General features: G+C 38.1%; 1 long non-coding RNA gene across 2 annotated transcripts in view; it reads left to right on the top strand.

Moving 5' to 3' along the window:
* Positions 1-224: 224 nt before the first annotated feature.
* Positions 225-16,921, top strand: part of LOC145546411 (uncharacterized) — a 33,553-nt gene continuing 16,856 nt past the window's right edge. Inside the window, exon 1 of one of the 2 annotated variants that reach the window (XR_014082889.1) lies at positions 225-668. This is a non-coding gene — a long non-coding RNA (uncharacterized LOC145546411). The remainder of the gene's footprint in view (positions 669-16,921) is intronic. The other variant, XR_014082890.1, reaches the window with a different exon arrangement.

The raw sequence follows: 16,921 nt of genomic DNA, 5'->3' as shown, positions 1-16,921 counted from the left end.
ATGGATTATCTGAGTTTGCTTCAATAATTTATAGGCAACCTGGTCCATTTGTCTCTAAGTTGTCTCTAATTCACCTAATACTAAATTAAGCATCAGAAACTGCTAGGCTCTTGAAGGAAAAAAGCTCATTTATTGCATATTGAACAAAAGTGCTAGTCGCTCAGTCATGTCTGACCCTTTGTGACCTCATGACCCTTTGTGACTGCAGCCCGCCAGGCTCCTCTGTTCAGGGATTCTCAGGGCAAGAATACTGGTGTGGGTAGCCATCCCCTTCTCCAGGGGATCTTCCTGACCCGTGGATTGAACCCAGGTCTCCCACATTGCATGTGGATTCTTTACTGTCTGAGCAACCAGAGAAGCCCATTTACTGGGTATTGAACAAAAAGGAAAGATAAAAAGAACACAATTTTCTCTACCTCCAGCCCCATAATAAAAGTCTCTCATGGGTTGAAAGAGCCCCTGCAGAAGGAAAAGGCTACTCACTCCAATATTCTGGCATGGAGAATTCCATGAACAGATGACTGTATAGTCCATGGGGTCACAAAGAGTCGGACACCACTGAGTGACTATCACTTTCATTTTCACTATGGAGCTGGGCATGCTTCCCTTTTGGATACTGAAGATTTCTGACAGAGGTGACAGGACCTGAGTGATTGACCTCTTGGTCTGTGAGTATGTTTCCATCTTCTATGGATGCCATGATGATGACATCTCCTGACATCTCCTGGACCATGGTTATCTAGTATGTGTGTCCCTATGTTTTCTATCTTAAGAAAAAATAGAGGAATAGACTTGACTATCAGAAAGTTGGGCTTCCCTGGTGGTTCAGAAAGGAAAGAATCTGCCTGCAATGTGGGAGACTTGGGTTTGATCCCTGGGTTGGGAAGATCCCCTGGAGGAGGGCATGGCAACCCACTCCAGTATTCTCCCCAGGAGAATCCCCATGGACAGAGGAGTCTGGCGGGCTACAGTCCATGGGGTCGCAAAGAGTCAGTCACAACTGAGCACCTAAGCACAGCACATCAGGAAGTCAATGGGATTTAACTATTAAAAATATATTTGAGAAAATTGAAACATAAATGTTCATTTGTCCAACATCACCCAGTGTATCTCAATCCCCAGGACATGACAAAATGAAGAGAAATTTAATATGTGTTCAAAGTAACTGACTATTTTATGGATTCCAATCCTTCTTTGCTACTGCTGCTAAGTCGCTTCAGTCGTGTCCGATTCTGTGTGACCCCATAGACGGCAGCCCACCAGGCTCCCCCGTCCCTGGGATTCTCCAGGCAAGAACACTGGAGTGGGTTGCCATTTCCTTCTCCAATGCATGAAAGTGAAAAGTGAAAGTGAAGTTGCTCAGTCGTGTCCAACTCTTTGCGACCTCATGGACTGCAGCCTACCAGGCTCCTCTGTCCATGGGATTTTCCAGGCAAGAGTACTAGAGTGGGGTGCCATTGCCTTCTCTGATCCTTCTTTAATATGCTCCAAAAATAGAGTAAATGGAAAGATTTATGGATTAAGGAATAGCTCAAATAACATTGATAAAACTGTCTCATCATCACCAAGAGAAATGCATGAAACCAGAACTAGAATATTTTGCCAGCCACTCTCCTTAATGAATAAGGTTACTGAGTTTTAGCTGTTGGCTTTAGAACTCTTAGAAATGTTCATTATAAAATAGTATGCATAGTTGAAACTTTATTAATAAAGACACCATTATATTCACCATCCAGCTTCAGAAATTAAGAACTAAAAATTACCTTTGCCGCCATTCATTTGCTCTTCCTCATCTGATACTCTTCCCTACCTGCACCAAAGTAGGTAGGAAAACAATGTAGGTAGGAAACACCAAAGTAACCAATGTCCTATATTTTGTGTTTACCATTATCTTGATACTCTATAGTTTTATCACGTATATATATGTTAAAATTGTCATTTTTAGTTTTTACTGTTTTTGAATTTTTTATAAATACAATTGTTCAATAATATATATTCCTTCAACACACTAGCTTGAGTACATTGAGATTTGTCCATGTAGCGGAAGTTTATTCACTATAACTCATATATTGTACTCAGTTATATGAATATGTCATTGTTTTTTACCCCTTCTTTTGTCTATAGATATTTGCATTGTATGCTATTATGATCAGTTTCAGCCATGTCTTTTGTTCTGCATGCGCATGAGTTTCTCTTGGGTATACACTAGAACAGGGGTCCCCAACCCCAGGGCTGTGGGCTGATACTGGTCTGTGGCCTAGTAGGAGCCAGGATGCACAGGAGGAGGTGAGTGGCAGGCCAAACCAAGACCATCTCCCCGACCCCAGTCCACGGAAAAATTGTCTACCATGAAACCAGCCCCAGGTGCCACAAATGTTGAGGACTGCTACTCTAGAGAATTCACAAAACCTGTAAAATCTATTACACACTCAAAGTTTAGTGATAATAACCCCATGCTGAGTATTCTTAACCATCACTTTACTGATGCCAGGCAATCTAGAATGGAGCATCTAGGGTTAGGTTCAGGATATGGCAGTAAGCTGGAGAAGGAAATGGCAACCCACTCCAGTGTTCTTGCGTGGAGAATCCCAGGGACGGGGGGCCTGGTGGGCTGCCATCTATGGGGTCGCACAGAGTCGGACACAACTGAAGCGACTTAGCAGCAGCTGCAGCATGGCGGTAAGCATGAACAAAACTTGGAGAGCAACCAGGTGAAAATAGCCACTTTAATTCAATGATCAAAAAACTTTTTTCCAAGAGATGAAAGAACTGTGGTGGCGTTAGGTTAAAGAGTAAGAATTAAACATTAGAGGTGTTAAGATGAGCAGATGAGAAGCAGATTCTGTACATGTCAAATAGGTCAGAAGACTTAGAGATTGACTAGAGCAAGATTGTGGACTGCTTTGAGAACAGGTAGCAAAGAACCAGTAAATAATGATAATTTAACCAAGCTTGAATTGACCTAAACTTTGGAAAATGAACTTTATCCTGTCTGTTCCTAAAGTAGTAAGTTAGATGTTTTTTCATGAGAGAGGGGTTGTAGTAAAAAATTAAAGTGTGTACAATTGATGTTTCTATGATTTAACTTTAAATAATGTGTCTGCAAGATGCAGCTTTCTTAGGTTTTTTATCAAAATGAGGCTGAGTGTTTTGGCATTGTTGTTGTTGTTCAGTCACTTAGTCAGTCTGACTCTTTGTGACCCCGTGGACTGCAGCACATCAGGCTTCCCTGTCCTTCACCATCTCCTGGAGCTTGCTCAAACTCATGTCCACTGAATTGGCAATGCCATCCAACCATCTCATCCTCTGCCGTCCCTTTCTCCTCCTGCCTTCAATCTTTCCCAGCATCAGGGTCTTTTCCAATGAGTCAGTTCTTCGCATCAGATGGCCAAAGTATTGGAGCTTCAGCTTCAGCATCAGTCCTTCCAATGAATATTCAGGACTGATTTCCTTTAGGATGGACTTGTTGGATCTCCTTGTAGTCCAAGGGACTCTCAAGAGTCTTCTCAACACCACAGTTCAAAAGCATCAATTCTTCAATGCTCAGCCTTCGTAATGGTCCACCTCTCACATCCATACATGACTACTGGAAAAACAAAAGCTTTGACTAGATAGACATTTGTCGGCAATGTAATGTCTCTGCTTTTTAATATGCTGTCTAGGTTGGTCATAGCTTTTCTTCCAAGGAGCAAGCGTCTTTTAATTTCATGGCTGCAGTCACCATCTGCAGTGATTTTGGAGCCCCCCAAAATAAAGTCTGTCACTGTTTCCATTATTTCCCCATCTATTTGCCATGAGAGTGATGGGACTGGCTGTCATGATCTTTGTGTTTTGAATGTTGAGTTTTAAGCCAGCTTTTTCACTCTTTTCTTTTACCTTCATCAAGAGGTTCTTTGGCATAACTATGTAAACATTCATGATGAAAGAATTAAGAACTTCATATAATCTATTTAATGATTTTTGCTTCTAGTTGTTTTATTCTTTTCAAAATGTCTCCATTTCCTTGCTTAACCATTTCCTAGGGTTACTCAACTGAACAATCGAAATGTTTATACTTTCACTTAAACTGAAGAGTTTTCAAAATGTTAAAAAAATGAACTAGAATTTTTATTTAATTTCAATTAGGATAGATGTGGAGAAGGCAATGGCACCCCACTCCAGTACTCTTATCTGGGAAACCCCATGGACGGAGGAGCCTGGTAGGCTGCAGCCCATGAGGTTTCGAAGAGTTGGACACAACTGAGCGACTTCAGTTTCACTTTTCACTTTCATGCACTGGAGGAGGAAATGGCAACCCACTCCAGTATTCTTGCCTGGAGAATCCTAGGGATGGAGGAGCCTGGTGGGCTGCCATCTATGGGGTCGCACAGAGTCGGACACGACTGAAGTGACTTAGCAGTTAGCAGATGTATTTAATCTCAAACAATGTGTGGGATTTTAAGTTTTATATAGTACTTTATATTTTTGTAGCATTTATCTTTTTGTAAACACATACTGAATAGTGCTAATGTAAAAATGACTGAGCAATCTAGATTGATAATATGCACAGACATGGAAGAAATTTATATTTTAAACAAAATAAATTGTTTACAATTTAATTGCAGTGCGTTTCCCCTTTAAACAATTGTCTCAAACAAGTATTTTCTCATGAACTGCCTCAAGTCTCAATTCTGATATTTTCCAGGAAATGAATAAGGTAGAAAATTATTTCATATCTTTTCTACATTAAAAATGTCTTCCCCTGAATGCCTCACAATATTTTTTGTTGCTTGCACTTTGAAAAGTTGTTAGAGGTTTAAGTTATTTATCCTTCATAATTATAAGCTTAGGGTTCATAAGGATCTAACAGATGAAGTTTATGGAGAGATGACTGGAAATTTCTGCCTGCCTTCTTATTTCTGTAGGTCTTCAGCCAAGGGTCTTGTTATGGGCCAATGAGCATTATTAAGAAAGAGAACTGGACATGGAAATAGATGCAAGAACAAGCTAAAAACTATCAGGTTCTTTCTGTTACATGTAATCTGCCAGGTTCTATTTGATACCACGTCTAAGCATTAGGACCTTCAGGGAACAATACCTACAATTTCACTTCTGTCTTCCAAGCATCACACAGGTACCTGTAGACCAACTCTATTTAGGCATTAGACATAGAAGGAGATTCTGGAAAATGGACTTACCTAAAATGGACACAGACACAGAATAATAAATGTACAGATAAAATGCAATACCAATGTTAGTGAAAATTGACGAGCTGATTAAAAATTTGTATGGAACTAAAAAGATTTATAGTTTGTATGAAGTTTTCAGACATTTGATAGAATTGAGTAGGTTTGTAAGATTACTATTGTTAATCTTACAATAGTAGACATGAAACCTGCTATAAAGTCTCATACTCAAAGCTATGTGATATTGGTATAAGAACAAACAGTTCAATAGATCTAAAAGTAGAGTCCAGAAACATTCTCACATATAAAGAGTCACCTGATTTGTAATAAAGGAACATCTATAATTCACTGGGAGAAAGGATTTATTTTCAGCAAATGATGCCACACCAAATAAATATATTTATCCAATTAAGTAATTGGAAATAGATCATAGCCATAAATGTGAAAAGAAAAATGGTAAATCTTCTGGAATAAAGTATAGGAGAACATCTTCATCAGCCTGAAGGGGCAAATAATTGTTAAATATAACATAGAAATAGCTAACCATTAATGTGAAGACTGATATAATGGACTTCATTAAATTAAGAACTTCTGATCAAAGACAACATTCAAACAGTGAAAAGGCAGATCACAAACAGAGAAATCATTGGTAATGCATATATCTGACAAGAGAATTAAACTCAGAACACTTAAAGAATCCCTACACTCTTAGAATGAACTAGTGACTATGAAGGAAGATACAAATCAAGTTCATCAATATTAAAAAAAAAACTATTCAAAAGAAACTTAAAAAAACTAAACAGGCAAGACACATACTAGGAAATATTACTCATAAACAAATATCTTGTTTATGTCCAGAATATACTAACAATTCCCATGACACAATAATAAAGACAGCTAAACAATTCAAAAATTGTGGACAGATGCTTCACATAGTATGAACAGATAATAAGTACATGAAAACATGCTCATATCATTAGTGTACAGAAAATTCAAATTTAAAAAAATGTGAAATATCCTAACAAAACCTGCTAATAAAGCAAAGTGCAAGAGCAGATCACTTTACTGATTAATTTTACCAAAATTTTACAGAAGAATTATCTTAAAACTTTTTCAAATGTCTTTCAAAAATCAAAAGAGGAGGAAAAACTTTCTTCACACATTCTTTGAGGCTAGCCTGACAAAAAGCCAAGAAAAAATGTCCTTTTAATCATAAGGGACTAGAATACAAAAGTAGGAAGTCAAGAGATACCTAGAGTAACAGGCAAGATGGCCTTGGAGTACAAAATGAAGCTGGGCAAAGGCTAACAGAGTTTTGCCGAGAGAATGCTCTGATCATATATAGTAAACATCCTTTTCCAACAACACAAGAAACGACGCTACACATGGACATCACCAGCTGGTCAATACTGAAATCAGACTGATTATAGTCTCTGTAGCCGAAGATGGAGAAATTCTATACAGTCAGCAAAAGAAGACCAGGAGCTGACTGTGGCTCAGATCATGAACTCTTTATTGCCAGTTCAGACTTTAATTGAACAAAGTACAGAAAACCACTAGACCATGTAAGTATGACCTAAATCAAATCCCCTAAGGTTATACAGTGAAAGTGACAAACAGATTCAAGGGATTCGAACTGATAGACAGAGTTCCTGAAGAACTATGGATGGAGGTTCGTGACATTGTACAGGAGGTGTGGATCAAGACTGTCCCCAAGAAAAAGAAACACAAAAAGGTAAAATGGTTGTCTGAGGAGGCCTTACAAGTAGCTCTGAAAAGAAGAGAAGCTAAAGACAAAGGAGAAAAGGAAAGATAAACCCATCTGAATGCAGAGTTCCAAAGAATAGCAAAGAGAGATAAGAAAGCCTTTCTCAGTGATCAATAGAAAGAAATAAAGGAAAACAATAGAATGGAAAAGACTAGAGATCTCTTCAAGAAAATTAGAGATACCAAGGGAACATTTCATGCAAAGATGGGCACAATAAAAGACAGAAATGGTATCGACCTAAGAGAAGGAGAAGACAGTAAAAAAAAGGTGGAAAAAATACACAGAACTATACCAACAACAACAACAAAAAATCTTAATGACCCGGATAAACACAAAGGTGTGATTACTCATCTAGAGCCAGACATCCTGGAATGCGAAGTCAAATGGGCCTTAGGAAGCATCACTACAAACAAAGGTAGTGGGGGTAACAGAATCCCAGTTGAGGTATTTCAAGTCCTAAAAGATGATGCTGTGAAGGTGCTGCACTCAATATGCCAGCAAATTTGGAAAACTCAGCTGTGGTCACAGGACTGGAAAATGTCAGCTTTCATCCCAATCCCAAATAAAGGCAATGCCAAAGAATGTTCAAACTACCTCACAACTGCACTCATCTCACATGCTAGTAAAGTAATGCTGAAAGTTCTCCAAGCCAGGCTTCAAGAGTACATGAACGGAGAACTTCCAGATATTCAAGCTGGATTTAGAAAAGGCAGAGAGATCAAATTGCCAACATCACAGAAAAAGCAAGAGAGTTCCAGAAAAACATCTACTTTTGCTTTATTGTCTATGCCAAAGCCTTTGACTTGTGGATCACAACAAACTGTGGAAAATTCTTCAAGAGATGGGAATACCAGACCACCTAATCTGCCTCCTAAGAAATCTGTATGCAGGTGAAGAAGCAACAGTTAGAACTGGACATGGAACAGTGGACTGATTCCAAATTGGGGAAAGGAGCTTGTCAAGGTTGTATATTGTCACCCTGCTTATTTAATTTCTATGTAGAGTACATCATGCGAAATGCCACCTGGATGAAGCACAAGCTGGAACCAAGATTGCTGGGAGAAATATCAATAACCTCAGATATGCAGATGACACCACCCTTATGGTAGAAAGTAAAGAGAAACTAAAGAGCCTCTTGATTAAGGTGAAAGTGGAGAGTGAAAAAGCTGGCTTAAAACTCAACATTCAGAAAACTAAGATCATGGCATTTGGTCCCATCACTTCATGGCAAGTAGATGGGCAAATAATGAGAGACTTTATTTTGGGGGGTCTTCAAAATCACTGCAGATAGTGACTGCAGCCATGAATATAAAAGATGCTTGCTCCTTGGAAGTAAAGCTATGACCAACCTAGACAGCATATTAAAAAAGCAGAGACATTACATTGCCAACAAATGTCTGTCTAGTCAAAACTATGTTTTTTCCCAGTAGTCATGTATGGATGTGAGAGTTGGACTATAAAGAAAGCGGAGTGCTGAAGTATTGATGCCTTTGAACTGTGGTGTTGGAGAAGACTCTCGAGAGTCCCTTGGATTGCAAGGAGATCCAACCAATCAATCCTAAAGGAAATCAGTCCTGAATATTCATTGGAAAGACTGATGCTGAAGCTCCAATACTTTGGCCACCTGATGCGAAAAACTGACTCACTGGAAAAGACCCTGATGCTGGGAAAGATTGAAGGCAGGAGGAAAAGGGAATGGCAGAGGATGAGATGGTTGGATGGCATTACTGATTCAATGGACATGAGTTTGAGCAAGCTCCAGGACTTGGTGATGGACAGCGAAGCCTGGCGTGCTGCAGTCCATGGAGTCACAAAGAGTTGGAGATGACTGAGCAACTGAACTGAACTGAACAGAACTGAGAAAAAGCCATAGACATACAAGAAAAGTCCTGACCAATATCTCTAATCAACACGCATGGAAAAGTCCTGGATAACGTACTCGCAGAATGAATCTCTTATCTATTTAAGGATTAAACACCATAACAAAGTGAGATTTATTCCATGAATGTAAAAGGGACCTAACATGAAAAATCAATATAATATAATCCTTATGAAGGAAAGTTCAAAAAAAATATGGTCATCTCAATTGAAGCACAAAAACACTTCACAGAATCTAGTCCATTTTATGATGATGTGCTTTTTGCATCCAACAATTCGTAACCCCTTGGACTATAGCCCACTGGGCTCCTCTGCCATCTGATTTTCCAGTCACCAATGCTTGATTAGGGTGCCATTTCTTACTCCAGTGGATCTCCTGTCCCAGAGATCAAACCCACGTCCTTGTATCTCCTGCACTGGCAGGTGAATTCTCGACCACTAGCGCTACCCAGGAATCCTATTTCATGATGATAACATTCAGCAATCTAGAAATAGAAGGATCTTACTCAACAGGATAAAGGGCACTTATGAATAACCCACATCTAGCATAACTATCAATGATGAAATACTGAAAGCTTTTCCCTTAATGAGAAAAAAGAAAACGATTTCACTTTTGCACTTCTATTGAACACTGTACTGGAAGTTATAGCTATATAATTAGGCCAGAAAAATAGTAAAAGGCATCCACATGGCAATAGAATAAATAACTAAATATAGTCTCAGATAGCAGGATCTTTTGTATGTAAAATCTTAAAGAATGCACAATATAACTGATAAAGGACTAAGCAAATTCAGTAAAGTTAGAGGATACAATATCAACACAGAAATATTATTTGTTTATCTGTACATTATCAATGAACAATAACAAAATTTAGCAAACAATTCCATTTATAATAGCATCAAAAAGAATAAAATACTTAGGAATAATTTTAACAAAGAAAATTTGCACTTCAAAAACAATGAAACTTGCTGAAAAAATAGAAGCTTAAATAAATGTAAAGACATCTCATGTTCATGAATTGTAAGATTTAATTTTGTTAAAATGGCAGCACTCCTCAAAGTGATGTACAGAATCAATGAAATCTCTATCAGAATCCAATGACCATATTGCAGAAAGGGAAACCTGATCATAAAGTTACCATGGGACTACAAAGGACTCTGAAAAGTCAAGGCAGTCATACTTCCTGACTGCAAAACTGAATACAAAGCTACAGTAATCAAAACAATGGCATTGGAGGAGAGGATCAAGATGGTGGAGTAGTAGGATATGGAGCTCACCTTCTTCCCACAGATATATCAAAAATACATTTACATATGAAACTACTCTCACCAAACATCTACTGAATGCCAGCACAAGACCTCAGACTTCCAAAAGTGAAAGTGAAAGCGAAGTTGCTCAGTCATGTCTGACTCTTTGCGACCTCATGGACTGTATGTAAGGTACCACGCTCCTCCGTCCATGGGATTTTCCAAGCAAGAGTACTGGAGTGGGTTGCCATTTCCTTCTCCAGGGGATCTTCCCAATCCAGGGATCGAACCCAGGTCTCCCACATTGTAGGCAGATGCTTTACCATCTGAGCCACTAGGGAAGTCCTATCAGACTTCCAAAAGGGCAAGACAATCTCTGAGTAATGGAATCAGTCAAAAGAAAAAGGAAGGGGTAAAATGAGAGGAATCAGGATGGGACCTGTGCTTCTGGGAGGGAGCTGTGAAGGATGAGAGGTTTCCATACACTGGGAAGTCCCCTCGCTGGTGGGGACAGAGAGGGAGCTTTGGAAAAGAGAAGAGCATGAAGAAGAGCACAGCAACAGAGGGCAAAGTGGAGAGAGACTTGCACAGAGGGTCTGTGCCTGAGGTGCTTGTCCAGTGGGGTGGTGGAGGCTGGGTACTGAGCTTGGTTTCAGAGGTCAGACTCAGTGAGAGGACTGGGGTTGGCTGCGTGAAGATAGCCCACAGGTGCTAGGTGTGGTGTACCACAAATGAGGGAGTCTTGGAAGAAGCCTGGGCCTATCAGAGAGGCAGGGGACCATTGTTTGGGACTGTAGGAGGAGAGGGATGGACTTGCCATAGGAGCTTCTTTCTCTGTGTGCTCATGGGCTGAAGGACACTGCCTAGGGGTGAGCATGATCTGTGACTATCATCTTGGACCCCAGAGGCCAGTGTGGACTGTTGTTGCTGCTTCCACTAAGGGTCCTCTGAGCAAGTGCAGGTCCAGGGCCAACTTCCCTGGAAACTGCATGTCCATCCCAGCCTGCTACAATTTCCTCTTCCACTAGAGATTGCAGGACACAAAATTAATGCACAGAAATCTCTTGCATTCCTATAGACCGACAATGAGAGATCAGAAAGAAAAATTAGGAACCAATCCCATTTACCATTGCAATTTCACTTATTCCTAGCTATTGTAAAAGTACCTAGGAATAAACCTACCTAAGGAGGTAAAACACCTGTACTTGTTGCAGGGAAGAGCCAATTCTGACTCCATGATGGATCTGTTTCATTGACTTTAACTTCTATTTCTCATTGCTTTTGTTATTATAATTATACATAATGACCTGCCTCAAGGAACGCTGGCCCTTTGCTTGAAGGGGTAACACATCCCGTTCCTGAGGTTGGCCATTCCAGAAGATGTTTGCAAAATAATGGTCTTTACTCCTTTAACTCCTCCCCCTCTCTGTTTTATGAAAGAATCTGGCATCCAGACCCCTATGATATGTTTGTTTTGAGACATTAGTCTGCCATCTTCTCAGCCAGCCAGCCAGCTTTCTGAGTAAAGCTGTATTTTTTGCCTCAACATCTCGCCTCTCAGTTAAGTTACCTGCCATGCAGTGAGCTGACTGAGCTTGGACTTAGTAACAGATTTAGAAAACTATAAGATACTGATGAAAGAAATTAAAAAAAAAATGACACAAACAGATGGAAAGATATACCATGTTCTTGGATAGAAAAAAAATCATTATTGTAAAAATGACTATACTACCCAAAGCAATCCCTATCAAATTACCAATGGCATCTTTCACAGAATTAGAACAAAAAAGTTTTAGTTTGTATGGAAACACTAAAGATACTGAATAGCCAAAGCAGTCTTGAGAAAGAAAAATGGAGCTGAAGGAATCAGGCTCCCTGACTTCAGACTATACTACAAAGCTATGGTAATCAAGACAATATGGTAGTGAAACAAAAGCAAAGATTTAGATCAATGGAACAAGATAGAAAGCCCAGAGATAAACCCATATGCCTATGGGCACCTTATCTTTGATAAAGGAGACAAGAATATACAATGGAGAAAAGACAGTCTCTTCAATAAGTGGTGCTGGGAAAACTGGACAGGTACATGTAAAAGAATGAAATTAGAACACTCCCTAACACTAGACACAATAATAAACTCAAAATGGATTAAATACCTAAATGTAAGGCTGTTCTACTCTTAAATGTAAGAATTCTATAAAACTCTTAGAGGAAAGCATAGGCAAAACACTCTATGGCATAAATCACAGCAAGATATTTTGACCCATCTCCTATAGTAATGAAAATAAAAACAAACAAACTAAAAAACAACAACAACAAATGGGACCTAATTTAATTTAAAAGCACAGCAAAGGAAACCATAAATAAGACAAAAAGATAACCCTCAGAACGGGAGAAAATATTTGCAAATGAACAACTAACAAGGAGTTGATCTCCAAAATATACAACCTGTCATGAAATGATGCTCATCATCACTAAGTATCAAAGAAATGCAAATCAAAACTACAATGAACTTTGTAGGTTTGTAGCCTCACACCAGTCAGAATGGCCATCATCAAAAAATCTGCAAACAACAAATGCTAGAGAGGGTGTGGAGAAAAGAGAATCCACTTACACTGTTGATGGTAATACAAATCGGTCCAGCCACTATGGAGAACACTATGGGAATTCCTTGAAAAACTAAAAAATAGAACTACCATATGACCCAGCAATACCATTCCTGGGCATTTTCCCAGAGAAAAACATAATTCAAAAAGATACATGTACCCCACTGTTCACGGCAGCAATATTTACAATAGCCATTTAGGTTACAAAAGCAACCTAAATATCCATCAAAAGAGGGATGGGATAAAGAAGATGTGGCATGTGTGTGTGTTCAGTCGCTCAGTCAAATTTTGTTCCTTTTAACAGCTGAGTAATATTCTGTTGAATACCTATATTCAACAGAATATATATATTCAATGGAATATTACTAAACTATAAGAAAGGGTGAAATTGTGCCATTTGCAGAAATGTGGATGGGCCTAGAGACTGTCATACAGAGTGAAATACGCCAGAAAAAGAAAAACAAATATCAAATAATGTTGCTTATACGTGCAATCTAGAAAAATGATACAGATGAACATATTTGCAAAGCAGAAACAGTGAAACAGACAGAGAATGGACACCAAGGTGAGAGGAGGGTAGGATGAATCAGGAGACCGAGACTGACATATACACACAACTATCGGAGAAGGCAATGGCAACCCACTCCAATACTCTTGCCTGGAAAATCCCATGGACAGAAGAGCCTGGTAGGCTGCAGTCCATGGGGTCACAAAGAGTCGGACATGACTGAGCGACTTCACTTTCACTTTTCACTTTCATGCATTGGAGAAGGAAATGGCAACCCACTCAAGTGTTCTTGCCTCGAGAATCCCAGGGACGGGAGAGCCTGGTGGGCTGCCGTCTATGGGGTCGCATAGAGTCGGACACGACTGAAGCGACTTAGCAGCAGCATAATATGTATATAAAATAGATAACTCATGAGAACCTACTGAATAGCACAGAGAACTTTACTCAATGTCCTTTGGTGACCTAAATGAGAAGGAAATCCAAAAAGGAGGAGATATATTTATACATATGGCTGTTTCACTTTGCTTACAGCAGAACCTAGAACAACATTGAAGCAACTATACTACAATAAAAATTAACTTTAAAAAAAGGCACTGGCATAAGGGTAACTTGTAAACCAATGAAACAGACTTGAGAGTACAGAAATAAGTAAAATATCTATGGGCAACTAAATTTTCACAAGGGTGCCAAGAACATTCAGTAAGGAAAGGGAGAGTATTTTCAATGATTGGTTCTGGGACTACTGTATATCCATTTGCAGAAGAATGAAGTTGTATGTTTACCTCATGCCGTACATAAAAATAAACTCAAAACACTTCATAGTCCTAAAATTAAGAGCTAAAACCTTAGAAGAAAACAGGTAAATCTTCATGATCTTGGACTTGGCAATGATTTTTTTATATATACATAAAGAGCATAAGCAACAAAAGATAATAGATAAATCAGATTTCATCAAAATTTATTTTGTTCTTTAAAAGACACTATCAAGAGATTTCAGACAACCCACAAATTGGTAGAAAATATTTTCAAGTCATATATCTTATCAGGGTCTTTAGTATCCAAAATATATTAATAATATTTACAACTTACCAACAAAAAGACAAGCAACCCAATTAAAAATGGGCAAAAAATTAAATGCATATTTTTCCAAAGGAGATATGCAAATTACCAAAAAACTTATCAAAAGTACTGAATATCATCAATCATTTAGGAACTTAGGACCACAATGATACAACAACTCACATCCATTAGAAAAGAAAAAAAATGAAAATCTATGTTGGCAAGAGCGTGGAGAAATTTTAACCTTCATACACTGCTGGTACTTGTGGGCTCAGTCAATTCAGTCATGCCTGACTGTCTGTGACCCCATGGACAGTAGTCCACAAGACTCCTCTGTCCATGGGATTTTCCAGGCAAGAATGCTGGAGTGGGTTTCCGTTTCCTCCTCCAGGGGATTTTCTCCACCCAGGGATCAAACCCGTGTTAACTCTCTTGCATTGGCAGGTGGGTTCTTTACCACTAAGTGCCACCTGGGAAGCCTGTATGCTGCTGGTGGGAATATCAAACAGTGCAGCTGCTCTGAATCCAGTTTGTCAGTTTCTCAATAAGTATAACAGAGTTGCCACATGACCCGGTAACACTACACGTAGATAAATACCCCAAAGAATGGAACACAGATATTCAAATAAACGCCTGCACAAAATATTCATAGCAGCACTATTCACAATAGCAAAAATACAACTCAAATTTCCATCAACAGATGAATGGATATTGTGGTGTGTGTGTATAAAATGGAATACTGTTCATCCATGACAACTACTGAAGTACTGATACATGCTACAACAGGAATAAAACTTGAAAACACTATGCTAAATGAAAGGAATCAGACAGAAAAGACCATGTATTTTATGATTCCATTTATAGGAAATATCCAGAAGAGTTAAATCCATACAGACACAAGGCACATTAGTCACTGCCAGAGACTGAGGAGAGGGATGAGCAAACAGTTACGGCTTAATAAGTATAGGGTTTCCTTTTGTTTATTTGATTTTTAATTATTTTTTTTGTTATTGAAGTATAGTTGAATTGCAATGGTGTGTTAATTTTCTTAGGGTTTTCTTTTGGATTGATGATAACTTGCTGAAACTAGATAGTGGAAATAATTGAATAACATTGTGGAAGTACTGAATGCCACTGAATTGTACACTTTAAAATGCTTAAGATAGTGAAATTTATGTTATATGTTTATGTTATGTTATATATATGTTTTGCCACATTTTTAAAATCAGTGAAAAAAATACAGGTGATCCCATGTGCACAGAGGGAGAGAAGGAGACAAGAGAATGACACTATGTTTTACATGTTAAGAATATGACTTTTGATTTATGTGTGTGGTAGGGCCAAGAGGAATCAAGGAAATAGTTTTGGAACACGCATTCTAATTGAATATTTATGGGGTGCTGGCCTGAAGTTTTTTCTTTAAAGGAGCTACCTTCCTGTTTAGCATCTATATAGGAAGTTTACTAATTCATTTTTATACTGAATCTAACTTTTTTGATCCCAAAGTTAAATCTGACACATTTTCAGGAATCTCAGTAGAGATATGCCTCCTTGATAAAATATCAGTGTATGCCCTCTGTCTCTTAAACAAGTTAAGTCTGAGGAGGAATGCTGAGGTCTTTTTATTCTGTTTTTGTTTTTTGTTTTACATTACAACTTTATTTCTTTAGCTTCCCCATATAATTCTTTACTCACAGAGTCCTCTAAATTTTCTAATTTTCTTTCAGATTTGTGGTGTCCAGCACCGTGCAAGCTCTGACTGCCGTTAAATAGCTCCTAAATCCAAGTCACTTTAGCACATTTACTTCTGGGCTATTTTAAAGTTATTTTAACTTAATTACACATCTTCTAGATTTATAGGTTCCAGCTTTACAGGACTATATAGATGTGGTATTTTGTATTTGATGAGATTCAGGAAAAGATGGAGCAACATACATATGCCAATTCTCTGTGTAACCATAGGTTCATTTTTAAAGCATGACAATTATGTCTTTTCTAGTCTTTAAAATGCATATGAGTATTTGTACTGAGGAGATTTCATTGCTCTCAAATACATACCAGTGCAGGAATTCACTTCTATTGCTTTCATTCCAATGGGTTGTAGAAAGTTTTCCAATTCAAAATTACTATAAAAGCTATTACTAGGGTAAGATGTTCAGGCATATTCTTTAACAAGTTCTCCCTTTTTGTGTACACGATAAAAACTTCTATTGTTAAAAATACTGATAACTTTTCTCATTTCTTCACTACACATTTCACATAAATGCTTTTCCTATATGTTTCAGAATTCTAAAATGATGCAAATGATTTGATTAACTTCTATTTCCACCTCACTTCATAGAATATGAAATTCCTTGTGATTATGAAACTATACACTTTATATTTAGCCTCTCAAATAAACAGATTCAGTATTTAATCATCTAAGAGCAATAGAGAAATTACAATTTAGTGAGCATCATTAGTGATGATACTATGCACATTTAATACTTTATTTCACTTAATAAAATGTCAGTATAACCTAAAGTGGAAGATATTGATATTATAAATTATTTAAGACTTAAAAATAGAATAATAAAGCCATGATCCTTGAATAGGTACTTTTATTTGAATTTGGAAAACTTCACTTATAATACAACATTTATGTAATTTATATATTGGTAAAATCTAGAGTATGACAATAAAAACCCCT

This window comes from Giraffa tippelskirchi, chromosome 4 (genome assembly GCF_054371585.1).
Source record: "Giraffa tippelskirchi isolate mGirTip1 chromosome 4, T2T-mGirTip1v1.2.pri, whole genome shotgun sequence".
Taxonomy (NCBI): Eukaryota; Metazoa; Chordata; class Mammalia; order Artiodactyla; family Giraffidae; genus Giraffa; species Giraffa tippelskirchi.
Note: the sequence above shows the minus strand (reverse complement) of the source record. Positions and strands in the feature narration are given on the sequence as shown.